The sequence below is a fragment of the Pteropus medius genome, unplaced genomic scaffold (assembly GCF_902729225.1).
Source record: "Pteropus medius unplaced genomic scaffold, Ma_sr-lr_union100, whole genome shotgun sequence".
NCBI classification, from domain to species: Eukaryota; Metazoa; Chordata; class Mammalia; order Chiroptera; family Pteropodidae; genus Pteropus; species Pteropus medius.
The window spans coordinates 17,645,248-17,658,391 of NW_024349801.1; the positions used below are offsets into that span (position 1 = coordinate 17,645,248).

The following is a 13,144-nucleotide window of genomic DNA, read 5'->3' on the forward strand; positions in this document are numbered from 1 at the left end:
CCAGACCGAGCCAAGGCATATGCGCTTGCGCCCACCTGCAAATGAGGCTACACCGGTGTCAGGGAGAGAGAGAAAAAAACAACTTAAAAAAGAAATGATTTCTGGGGAAAAAAAGGTTGAGTTTTGTATCACATTTACTTTACCTTTCTCCTCAAATCCCATTGAAATGAAAGTAAAAGGATTTTTAGAAGTACAATACTCAGAACCCTGACATAAACTACGGACTAGGGTGATGCTGCAGTGACGCAGACTCGTCATTTTAACGAATGGGCCACAGCAGCGGGGGTGTCGATAATGAGGGAGGCTGTGCTCGAGTCGGGGCAGAGAGAATATGGGAAATCTCGGTTCCTACCTAATTTTACTGCTGAACTTAAAAGTGCTCTAGAAAATAGTTTTTTTTGTTAAATGAAAAAATAAACCAGCAGATACGAAGAGAGCAAGTAAGGGGAAAGCTACAAAACGCTGGAGGCGGGAAAGCACACAGCGGAGAAGGGACGGGCTCGGACGCCAAGAAATGGGCTCCTAAGCCTGCCGGGAGCGAAGCAGCAAATTCCTTTGCGCAATGGGGACCCCAAATGCTCAGAACCTCTGGAGTTCTTCGTTAGCCCCCTACAGCTCGTGGACGTGGGGGAGGGCAGGGAAGCGCTGCACCCTGAGCACCGTCCTGCCGACCCCACCCCCACCCCCGGGTTCACCAGCTGAATTCCTTAGACACACCTGCTTTCACCTCCCGCAACCCAAAAAGGCCATTCCTCACTCCCAACCTTATTTTCCCCAAGTTTTTTTCTTTAAAATGTTCCATCCTACTAAAAAATTGAAGAAAAGTAGCATGAACTCCCATATTACCCATATTACCTTCATTTGATCACTAATTATTAATGTTTTACACATTTTCTGTGTGTGTGTGTGTGTGTGTGTGGTGTGTAAACCACTCGAAAGTAGTTCAGCCTGCATCTCCTAACAATAAGGATGTTCCTCTATAGAGTCATATAAGAAAATCAACAACTTTTTAATGTCATCTAATATATAGCCCATATTCTAATTCCCCCAGTTGGTCCTTTTGGAACATTACAAAGTGTCCTTTGCAGTTCTGTTTGTTTATTCTTTGAGTCTAAGGCCAATAAAGATCCATGTATCATATTCGGTGGGCACGCTCTTTAGTCTCTTTTAATCTAGACTTCCGTTAGTCAAACTATGGTCGTTAGACCAGCAGCATCACATCAGGTTTTACTAGAAATGCAGAGTCTCCAATCTTCTAAATCAGAATCTGCACTTTAACAATATCTCCAAGTAGTGAGCGTGCATGTTAAAGTTTGAAAAGCACTACCCTAAAACACATACATCAGCACATACACATAGAGTAAATACGGCATTATTCTGTTTGATGATCAGAAATTACCCTGGAGGAAGCCATGCAAACTGGAAGCCACGTGCCTCATTCCTTTCAGCATGTCTAGTAGCTCTGTAACTTTGGATAAGTGACTTAACCTCTCTGTTTCTCAGTTTCCTCATCTGTAAAACAGATGATAATTAGCCCCAATGAGCTGGTATAGAATTAACTAAGTGAATGCACGCGAAACACTTGCAACTGTGCCTGCCACATGATAAACCCTGCGTAAATGCTTGTCATTACTTATTATCATCTTTATCATCATCATCACCACCACCACCACCAAGCCCAGACTTTAGCACAGAAGGAGAATTCCACAGACAGGGAAGGTAGGGAGGGAAGAAGGAAAGGAGAGAAAGGAGAGAAAGAAGGGAGGGAGGGAAGAAAGAAAGGAAGGGTGAGATGGAGGGGAGGGAGGGAAGGAGGGAGGGAGGGAGTGGGAGGGAGGGAGGGAGGGAGGAAGGGAAGGAAGGGAAGGGGAAGGAAGGAAGGAAGGAAGGAAGGAAGGAAGGAAGGAAGGAAGGAAGGAAGGAAGGACTGACGGATGGAAGGAAGGAAGGACTGACGGACGGAAGGAAGGGAGATAGGGAGGGAAGAAGGAAAAGAGGAAAGGAGGGAAAGAGGGAAAGAGGGAAAGAGGCGGGCAGAAAGGTTAGAGTAAAAACTTTTACAAGAGGAGAAGATATGTCAGAAAGCCCTAGAATCACCTTCCTTCCCAACCTGACTACTGCCCCACCCGACTACTTCCTCGCTAACATTCAGCTCCCCAAGAAGGTGTCGATTCCAGCCCACCCCATTGCGCATGGAAAACTGAACTGACATGAGGCTATCAGATAAGCCCAGAATGCTAGCTGAGAAGACGTGTGCTCTTTCCCATATGCTGCCTTCCAAACAATGCTGGTCTTATTATTTCAAATGACACGCAGTCTTCTCTGTAAATCTGCTTGTCGTGCCAATTCAGCTTTTATGTAAGTGCATTTCTCATTTCATTTTCCTCTGTGTATAAGTCACTGATGCAAGGCAGCAAAACCCCAGGTCTGCTGTAGTCCCTGAAAGATGACCTTGGCCTAGTCCTCAGTGCCTTGACCCAGCAAGAACGTTGATTCTCTCTACAGAGACCAGGAAGAGCCTCTGAAAGTTGGGGTTATGGGTAGTAAAAGAAGTGAGAACAGGAAGCTGGGGCCTATTGAAGCTGGAAATGAAGGTGTGAGTTGTTTGTATTAGTCTTGTCAATTGCATGTATTTGTACCCTTCCATAAGAAGCCTCTGAGAGCTGGGCATCTGTGGTGTGGGTTTTCCATGATGAATAAGGATTTCTGATCCAATAAGGAATAACTCCGGCAGAAAGAGATATCATAGAAGAAGAGCCCAGAGATGGAAAGTCTGGTAGAGGGTTATTCTGTTTCAACTTAAACCGGCAATTTGATTCTGGCACTAACCACCCAGAGTTAATACAGATCTCACAAGGAGTCAGTCCTCTTGACAAGGCTTGCCCTCACTTCAGACACCAGCTGCAAACGGGGTGCCAGGACACCTAATTTAGAGTTCCCATGACTCCTCAGTTTTGATAATTCACTAGAACGGCACACAGAACTCAGGGAAGCACTGTATCTATTATTCCGGTTTAATCATAAAGGATATAGATGAGGACCAGCCACATGAAGAGACACATAGGGCAAAGTCGAAGATGGGAGGGTCCCAAAGGCAGAGAGCATCCATGTCCTCTCCTTGTATAAACAGGTTATGTCACTTTCCAGTCACACCAGTATGTTCACCAATCAGGAAGCTCACTGAGCTTTAGTCTCCAGAGTTCTTACTGGGGTTTCATGACATAGGCATGACTGATAACTAGATCTTTAGCCTTCTCCCCTCTCCAAAGGTCAGACTAGTTCAAAGCCCCAACCCTCTAATCACATAGTTGGTCTTTCTGGTGACCAGCCCCCATCCTGAGTCATTTTACCTCATTAGCATAAATTTAGGTTTAATCCAAGGGGCTCATAAATTACAAAGATGCTCCTATCACTTGGGAAATTCCAAGGGTTTCAGAAGCTCTGTGCCAGCACCCATGATGAGACACATTCTTTATCATACAACAAGGGCACAGGCAGTGGAGAACACGTGGCAGTGGGCGTGCACTAAGCACCCTCTCTACACCTGTGCTGTTCTGAGTGCTCTGACCTGCACTATATATCGCTTAGTCCTCATGGACATCACTGTAAGATGTGTGTAGGGGAGGGAGAGATCAGGAGAGAAAAGGAGGGAAAGAGAAAAGGCAGAAGACAGAGAGAAGAGAGAGCAGGAAGGAAGGGAGACAACGGAGGGAGGGAGGGAAGGAAAGAGAGAAAACGATTTTAGCTCCATATTATAGGAGACTGAGCCCCAGAGAGGGCGAATCCAAGTCCAAACTCACACGGCTGCAATAACGCAGCAACGAAGCTCAAATTCAGGCCTATCACCTGTGGCAGAAGACAAACATGAGCTTACAAAGGATCATGTAAAACAAAACAAAGTTGCTGAGACTTCATTCTGTTGGGTAATGAGAGTAAGCAGAGGTCTGCAAGTAGGGACAGAGTGAGACCTGCAGCTCTGTGGGACATGGACAGGACGGAGCCAACAGGAGGCAGGAGGTCAAAGATAAGAGCGGAGTCCAGATGGGCAAAGACAAGGTCTAAACTAGGGGAGTTCTGGAGGGAATGGAATGGGGAGACAGACCAGAGGCAAGGAAGGGGCTGCTAGCTGACCAACTCCCATTTAGAAGCAGGGGCACTTTCCCCTGCAATCTAAACAAATGCGGGCCTATTACGTTCTACAATATCCAGCCTCTGGTTTTCATACGTGTCACACAATTCTGCTCTTATGCAAATCCATGTAGCTCTTTCATCATCCCGGATGTCACTGGTGCACTGAATCCAGCTGGTTCCCCTTGGCAATATATATTAGTCATTCCTACAGCAAAGAGCCCTGCTGGCATTTCCCCCAACTCCAAGTTGTCAAATGAAATCTATGAAGAACTAAGAAAAGTGTCTTGAAGCTTTTGCGCAATGACCTGGACATGACAGGCAGAGCATTTGTGGGCAGCCCAGCTTATCTCCTTTGGAGAGCCACACCACACCTTGCTGTGGATTTCCGGAGGGACAGCACACCTCGCAGAGTTGCTGCAGTGATGGGCTTACAGCCAGGCTTAGCCGAACTTGGTTCTTCAAAAGTGATTCGTCTCAGGGCAGCCAATCAGAATCCTTCCTTGGAACTGAAGGGCTGTCCTGTTTCAGTTTGGATTACTGCCGATCATGTTCTCTAAAGGTATGGTGGGCAACCTTCAGACAGCATCAAGAATTGATGGGGATGGAAGGACAGGGAGAAAGAGAGAGATGACAATTTCTGAGAGACCCTGGCTCGACCCTTGATCTTCTAAGTTATATGAGCCAGTTATTCCCTTTTCTTCCTGTTACCTGATTCCATAGATGGTCTGCTAACCCAAGATTGCTTTGAAATCAAATGTTGCACTACCCTCATCACGTTCTCTAGGCTCTCTGATGGTTGGGGCAGTATTCAGAACCTTTTCTTATCCAGTTCTTGAATACTGGTCTTGGCCTGGGAAAGGAGACCCATGTGCTACAAGATTTAGAAAATTAGGAGCCCCAGGCTGGCAGCCAGGTGGGGTTCCTCCTCCATTTCAGCAGGAAACCCCTTACAGAGCCTCTTGCAGGTAAGAGATAAAAGCAAGCCTTCTGCTATCAGCCAGTCTGAGAAAGGTGCGTGCTCAGGGCTGAGCAAGCAGGACAGGCATACAGACTGGCCACGAGCAGAGAAACCAAGAATAAACATCTAATGGAGGCTTTACGGGGCTGCGCAGGGAATAAAAGGATGGAGCAGGAGATCAGGTACTAGACAAAGAGGAAATCGAAACGGTGCATTTCTGCTACAGGTAGGATAGCTGCCCCAGAATTCTGTACACCAGCTTTTGCCACTAGCTCCTTCTAGAGAATACAGGCCATGGTTTTCATTCATTACTGTTGTTATTAATTAGCAGCAGCAGGGGGAGCCACAATGAACAGCCATTGGACCTTTATGCCAGGCAGTGGCTCACACTTCAGTTATCTCATTCAATCCTCGTTTAGCATGGTCAAGTGAGCAGTGGTACCCCATTTTATAGATGAGGATGCTAATGCTTGGAGAGGTTAAGTAATTCATTCTCAGTATCTCAGCTTGTAAGTAATAAAGTCCTTAAGCTGATGGGGAAACTAAGAACCAGAAAGAGAAAATGACTCACTCAATGTCACACAACAAATCAAGCTAGCAGCAGGATTCAAACCCAAATTCACAACTCCAGATTCTCAGCCTGGTACTCTTTCTTGGTCAAATCAGAATTATTTCAGCAGCACCAAAGGAACACTGTCTGGGAAATAGGATATGCCATTAGGCCGACTGCTATTCTGCATGACTGGATCCTTCCACAAGAATTTTAGTCAATGCTAAGGGCTCAGAGATGGGGCACATTCAGGGTTAATGGACCAGAGGCTGTAAACTGGTGATCCATAGGCTGGTCAGAAGTGTTTTTGTTTTGCCTGCACAGTACTATAAAAATTTGATTCAATACTTTAAAACTGAGATTCCACACACAAATCTGGGCTATAACTTGGCAATACATTCCACTGGACTGGGTGACAGACCGAATGTGTAAGTCTGGACCCAGATTGGGGCAGAGTGTCAACCAAACACAGTGAGTGAGTCCACCAGAGTTTATCTTCCTTACCCCATCTCCATTTGGCAAACTGTTTCTATCATTCCTACTGTGTGTCTACCTAGGATCTGACGAAGCTAGAAAAGAAAACGACACAGCCCCAGCACCAAGTTGATCTCTATGATAATCAGATATTTTTCTGCAATATCGCTATGTAACCAATAAGTCGAAACACTTAGTATAGCAACATGTGTTGCTCTTAGTTCTACAGATTTGCTGGGGCAGCTCTGTTTCTGGCTTTGGAGGAGAAGGGCAAGTCTGGGTCTGCTCCACCTCTCTCTCCAGGACCAGCGAGCAGCTACTCTGAGCATTCCCTTCTCACAGCAAATGGTAGAAGTACAAGTGTCAAGCAAAACCACACAAGTTCAAGGAAGGCCTCTGGTTTTGACACATTCGCTAGTATTTTATTTGCTGAAGTAAGTCCCATAGCCATACCCAAAGTCAAGGAGGCAGCGATAAATATTCCACCTTTCTTAGAGAAAGACACAGCAAAGTCATATGACAAGGGGTGTGGATGTATAAACCTATTACAAGGAGGGAGTGAAGACTGGGGAATAATCAATCTACTACACTCCTAATGGATCAGTCGTTTAAGTCATTGATTTGCCACTCTGCTGGGCCCTGTGGGAAAGGAGGATAAAGAAGCAATGGGGTGGATTGGAGTCTGCGTGAAACCAGAACACTCATGCTCAGAGCTAAACAGAGAATATGAGGCTACAATGGAAAAAACACTGGAGAGAGGGGAGCAGATCGCATATCTTGGCCTTTGGAAAAGCGGGACATAGCCCGGCTCAGTGGTCCTGGGACCTGTGGGCAGAGGCGAGCGGCAGAGCATCAAAGTGCTGATTCTCTCCTTGCCCCCAAACAAGTCAAGGCTAATGAAGAGGAAGTCCGAGAAATGGGCCCCAAAAGGCAGACACAGCCAGTCCACCAGAGGCAGTTCTCACTGCTTTGGCCAATGACTCACCAAAGACAGGACAGGAGCCCAAGCGCAGCAAGGGTCCTTCAGCCTTCAGGTCAGGGCTCAGAGGTGGGCCCAGCACAGAGTAGCCAGCCAGACCAGATTCTGTGTCTGAAAACCTCCTCCGGCCTGAGTCGCTGAGGCTCTGACAACTCTGCTTTAACCTACTTCAAGCCTCAGGCTTTATTTGAGCAAAGTTGTGCAACAGGACATAGGAGTGAAGGAAAGATGGTGATTGGAAAGGAATTTTTACAAATTTACAGACTGAGTCTTAAGGGGCTGAAATTCTTGGTGGGCATGGTTCTCCAGGGCTAGACACACCACCCTCCTCTCTGTTCACCCACCCCCTGACCCTCTCTCTTTCGAGCAGCCTGGCAGAGGCTTTCACTCTAGGAACACTTTCATAACTTTCATAGCAGTGTTTCTTGGCAACACACTGACCAAAAAGAAATGAAGTATATCTCCATCAGCAGCCAAGACACATCCATACACTTCAGTTGGGGCTGTGGTGGCAAACCTGGGGTGGAGAAAGATGCTTCTCTCATTAGACTGGCCCATGCCGCTAGGAAGTCCCACCAACCCCAAGTTTCAGCCGCCAAGTCACCTTGAGCACGTGTCCAGGAAGAATAAACATAACAAATTTCAAAGCTGAGATCAAGTCTCCTGTTCTAGAATTCAAAAGCACATAGATAGTCCAATCTCATGAGAATACAGAGCTGAGGAGATTCATTCCCATAACTTTACAGATGGGGAAACTGAGGCTTTGGGTACAAGTGGATCCTCAATTATTAGCTTTCCTCCTAATAAGAGTAAACAAAATAAGAACTTACTTCTGGGCCAGACACTATGCTAAAGACCAGGGCAGCTGCCAGCTCCTACTGTAAGCAAAAGTGACCAGGTGCAGGTACTTGGGGCAGGGCACATGGCTTGGTAAGCAGAGCGTGGGCTAGATTTCAGCCCTGATTTGCTCTCCAGCCAAGTGCTCTTGGGCAGTGCACAATAAGCACAACCACATATGGCAGCCCTGCCCAGCACTACCCTTATGAGGTGAATACTATTTGTAGCATCAATTTTAACAGATGGAAAAAGTGAGGATTACACAAAGTAACTTGCCCAATGACACAGAATAAATAACATGCAAGCTCCTAGAGATTATGGTGTTAGAAGACAGGATAACACAGTGGTAATCTCCCTCACCCATTTTTGCTTTTGAAGTCAAATATTTTATTGGTTTATGATCTGTTAGTTGGCAAAAATCAGGTTGCTGGGAACAGTTAACATATATTAAACTAGCTCAATGGTGGAGATCTAGTCATCTGTTTAGAAGAAGCATAATACCCTGGATAGGCAGACCTGGGGACACAGTCCATCTAGTTTCACCCCCACCTCGGGAACTGGAAACATGATTTGCCAAAGGTTCACCCAGAGTCAGAAGCTGAGCCAACCCTAGAACCCAGGCCCAGACACTCAGATCAGTGGATGCAATCTCGCCAGGCCAGTATAAGGATGAATGGCTTCTCAACTTTGTGCTCTGTCAGGAGACAGGGGCAGAACAGGAAAGGGTGAGCAAGGGAGTTCCCTCTAAAGTCCAAGCCCATGACCAGAAGCTCAGGACCAGGGCTGGGAAGGAGAAGAGGCTGTAACAAGCGCCACTGTACTGGCACTGCCAACTGACTGTTCTGCTTATTCCTTTGGATGAAAAGTCCACCCCATCCCATAGAATAGATACGCTCTAGGTTTCATACCCAGGAACCCATCCACGGCTCCTTGCAAAGCAATGCGTTCTTATCGTCAGAATAAGGAAGCAGCTCCCTTCCAGGGGAAGCAAACATTGTCTTCTCCTCACACCCCCTGGCCAAACCTTTTACTCTTAGACAAACCAAACTGCCTACAATGCCCTACCACCTAATCTCCATCCCTTCATGCTCTTGTCCATGCTGTCACCTTGGCCAGCTCTCCCTTCCTCCCTATGCCATCCCTCACCTAGGTCCTATGGATCCTTCAAGACTCAGCCTAGTCTACAGTCATGCCACCCTGAACGTGCCCGACCCCATCTGATCTTGGAAGCTAAGCAGGGTCAAGTCTGGTTAGTACTTGGATGGGAGACCACCTAAGGAAGACTAGGTGCTGTAGGCATAAAAAATAAAAAATAAGGGATTGTAAATTGACAAGGTCCTTGCAATCTGTGAGGTCAACCAAGGGTTGCCTCGCCTAAAATTAATTAATTAATTAATTAATTTTTAAAAGGTTAAAAAATTTAAAAAAAAAAAACTCAGCCTAGGAAGGGCCTTTACCAGGAAGCCTACCTGATATCCCCCCTTACTCTCCCACCTCTTCCCTGCTGGACTAAATGTCTCAGCTATGGGCCCCCAAAATGCCTTCCTTTCTCATTCATTGAATGAGATAATGTATTTGGGTTTTGTTTTTTTTTTAAACCCCATAAGCCTGTAAGAGGCAGGGACGCTTCTATGCTTTATTAGCAATAGGAAGCACATAGCCCTCGTACACACCGAGTTATGGAGTAGGTGCTCAATAAACATGCTGAGTGAATGGACGAGGAATGTTCATTATACATATGAAGAAGAGTACAGATGGTAAATTGTAATGTGCAGACACACGGCCAAGAATACTTCGGCCAAGAGTGGACATTCCTTGAAACTTAGTTTGAATATGACTAAAAAGCTATCCAGGATCCCCAGATGGCTGAGGGCATCCTGATAGTGCCCTGGGCATCTGGACTGCAAACACCATTAAGCACACCCATTAATCTAACAGTGTCTCTGGGCCTCCGCCCAGACAGGCTCATGCACCCATGGCCCATGGTCCTGCAAAAATAATGATGAGAAAGGAAGAATAACCAAGAGAGGACGATGGAATAACTGAGCAGCTGTAGACTCTTCCCAAGGACATGGGGAGCCTGTGGCATGCTGGGAGGAAAGCATGACATCAGGAGGGCTTGTCAGAAGCCAATGGTACATGTGGAGAAGTCTAAGGATGGAAAAAGGGGCTGTTTTTCTCCCAATGACTTCCAGGTGCTTCTGAGAGGAGCCATTACAATGATGCATAACTGGAGTGGCCCTGAGGGAGACTGCCTCCTCTTTAAGACAAAATATTAAGCCACCGGTCAAATATAAACACCTTCCCATCACAAGTCTGGTTAAATTTAAAGGATGGTGATTCTACATTACCCACAGATTAAGAAGCAGCCCAACAAGTAATAACAAATGCTGGAGAGGATGTGGAGAAATTGAAACCCTCATACGCTGCTGGTGGGACTGCAAATTGGTACAGCCACTATGGAAAACAGTGTGGAGGTTCCTCAAAAAACTAAGAATTGATCTACCATATGATCCAGCAATCCCTCTACTGGGTATTTACCCCAAAGACCTGAAAACCCATATCTGAAAAGATATTTGCACACCAATGTTCTTAGCAGCATTATTCACAGTGGCCAGGACATGGAAGCAACTGAAGCGTCCTATGATAGATGATTGGCTAAAGAAGCTGTGGTACATATATACAATGGAATATTACTCAGCCACAAGAAGAGATGAAATACTGCCATTTGTGACAACATGGATGGACCTTGAGATAATCATGCTAAGTGAAATAAGCCAGACAGAAAAAGCTGAAAATCACATGATATCACTTATTTGTGGGATATAAACCTAAAAGCAACAAATGAGCAGGACAAACAAACAGAGACTCATGGACATGGACTATAGACTAGTGGTTAAAAGAGGGTAGGAGTTGGGGGGAGGAGGAGGTAAGGCCTTGCCCCAGTAAAGGGGTCCAAATATAGGAGGGTGGAGTGAGGTGAAGTGGGTAAAGGGGATCAAATATATGGTAGCTGAAGGAAACTGGACTTTGGGTGGTAAACACAGAATAGAATATACAGATGTCAAATGGACACCTGAAAATTATATAATTGTATTAACCAACGTTACCCTAATAAACTTAATTTAAAAAAAAAAAAGCAGCAGCAGCCCTGGAGGGAATGCCCAGGGGAAGGTCATTGATGGAGGCACTCAAGTGAAATGTGTGATTTAGGGAGGGACCATGATAGGGACACCTACTGTGCAGTCATAAGAGAGACACTGGATTACAGCCCCACCCCAGGGAAAGGCAGTGAAAGGGGCAAGAGTTATTATTCTCAAATGCTCTAAATGTCCATTGGCCATGGAAGCTGATCAATATCTCAATAGCACTAGCTACTGAGTATTGAGTCTCTCCCCAACATTAAACATTTTAGACATTGGTCCTCATCTTCACACAAGGAAGGGGCTGATATTCCCACTTTATGGAAACCAAGAAAGTACATCACAGGTGGGCTGAGAACATGCCCTGAAAAGTGCATCTAGGAAATGCTGGAGGCCAGGATTTGGACCCATATGTCTGTCCCCAGAGCTCACTACCTTTCCTCTGCCCCACATTGGCTGTTTACTCTGATCATGCTTGTCCGCAAGGTAGAGGCTAAGCTTTCTGGCTCTGGATAGGTGGAGCACCTCCAGTTCACCAAACACATTATTTATATTCCCGCTGTTATTCCATTGTCCCATCATTCATTTGACACATACATATCGCCCTACTATGTCCCAAACTCTGTGCGGGCATGAGGCAGGGGAGTACAGATGGATGCAACTCTAAGGCAACACCAGCTCTTGAAAATGTTCCTGAACCTTCACTCTGATTGTCAGAGCAATTCTGTGAGGTGAGAATGGCCAACTGAAAAAGAGAGGCTCAGTGTAGACTTGAGAGCCTGGCCTGGGTTTGAATTCTGGCTCTGCCACTTGCTGCGAGACCAGTAGTCAATGTGGATACTCACCAGCGTCCCGCACTCGCCTTTCAGGCAGTGGGTAGAATTGATCTTCCCACCCCTTGGAAGTTGGGTGTGGCCACGTGACTTGCTTTGGCCAACAAATGAGAACTGCTAAGGGCCAATGCCTGCTCTACCACATTTCCTTTTTCCCTCTGGCCTGGCAAAGATCAAGATCCCTAAATGAGGAAAACAATGAGGGGCAGAACCCATAGCTGTCCCACGATTGATACAGTTTGAACAAGAAATAAACCTCTGTTTTCAGCCACAAAGATTCTGGGGCTGTTTGTTGCTATAGCATAACCTAGCTCATCCTGTCTAATATAGAGACTAATGGAGATACTAGTCTCACTGACAAAGTTTTGGGGCAATAATATATACCATGCTTGGAACATTGCAGTTCTTTGACAAATGTTAGCTCTCTTTTCTCTGCACTGTTTTCCCACAAATCCTTCATGCTGGGATTAGACATTCGGAGACACAGTCCCTCTAGGACAGATGTTCAGGCACATCCACCTATATGTCCCTAGTACCATGCACTGGTTGGCATCTCAGTAAGTACTCAGTAAACAGGTACTACTGAGTAGCTATATAACAATTAGGCTCTGACCACATTGTTGCCTCTGTGCTAGGTACCAGAGGCCAAGGTCTCTGATAATCCCTCCCCTCTTTCACCTGCCAGGATACACAGTTTTACTTCTTCCCAGATCAAGATAGCATATAATCCTAGACTTTCAAGTTAAATGGGCAAATCCCCTTCTCTCTCTCAGTAGTGGAAACCCCTCAGCAAATCTGCTGATCGATCTCTCAGTTTCTGCCAAGAAACTTGCTGCAATAAAGAACTCACTTCCTACAAAATGTTCTTCTATATTCAGAATTACAAGAAGGTGGATTTGGCTCTGAACCAACTCTATGAGTCCTTCTAGCAATTCTACAAAACATGTGTCATTATTAGGGTTCAAAGAGATAGAGCAATTTTCCCAAGGTCACAGAACCAGTGAGTCATGACTATATTTTTGAAAGCATACAGATAGTGCATAATTGATAAATATTAATGGGTTGACTAACAGCTCTATTCCTGGGAAGGGTACTCCTAGTGACTGCACATCTCCATGTAAACCCCATCCCAGAGTTTTCAGCTTGGCTTTTGGGAAACTTAACAATGCAAACAGCCTTCAGCTCTGCTAAGACATAAATCTCAATAAATGATTTCCAATAACACAGTTCTTGCCAGGA

General features: G+C 45.7%; 1 long non-coding RNA gene and 1 pseudogene across 20 annotated transcripts in view; one reads left to right on the forward strand and one right to left on the reverse strand.

The window, feature by feature from the left end:
• The window catches only part of LOC120623021 (uncharacterized), a 560,047-nt gene that overhangs the window by 350,571 nt on the left and 196,332 nt on the right, over positions 1-13,144 (reverse strand). The gene's annotated exons all lie outside the window — the stretch shown is intronic.
• LOC120581017 (uncharacterized) lies at positions 9,109-9,228 on the forward strand (annotated as a pseudogene).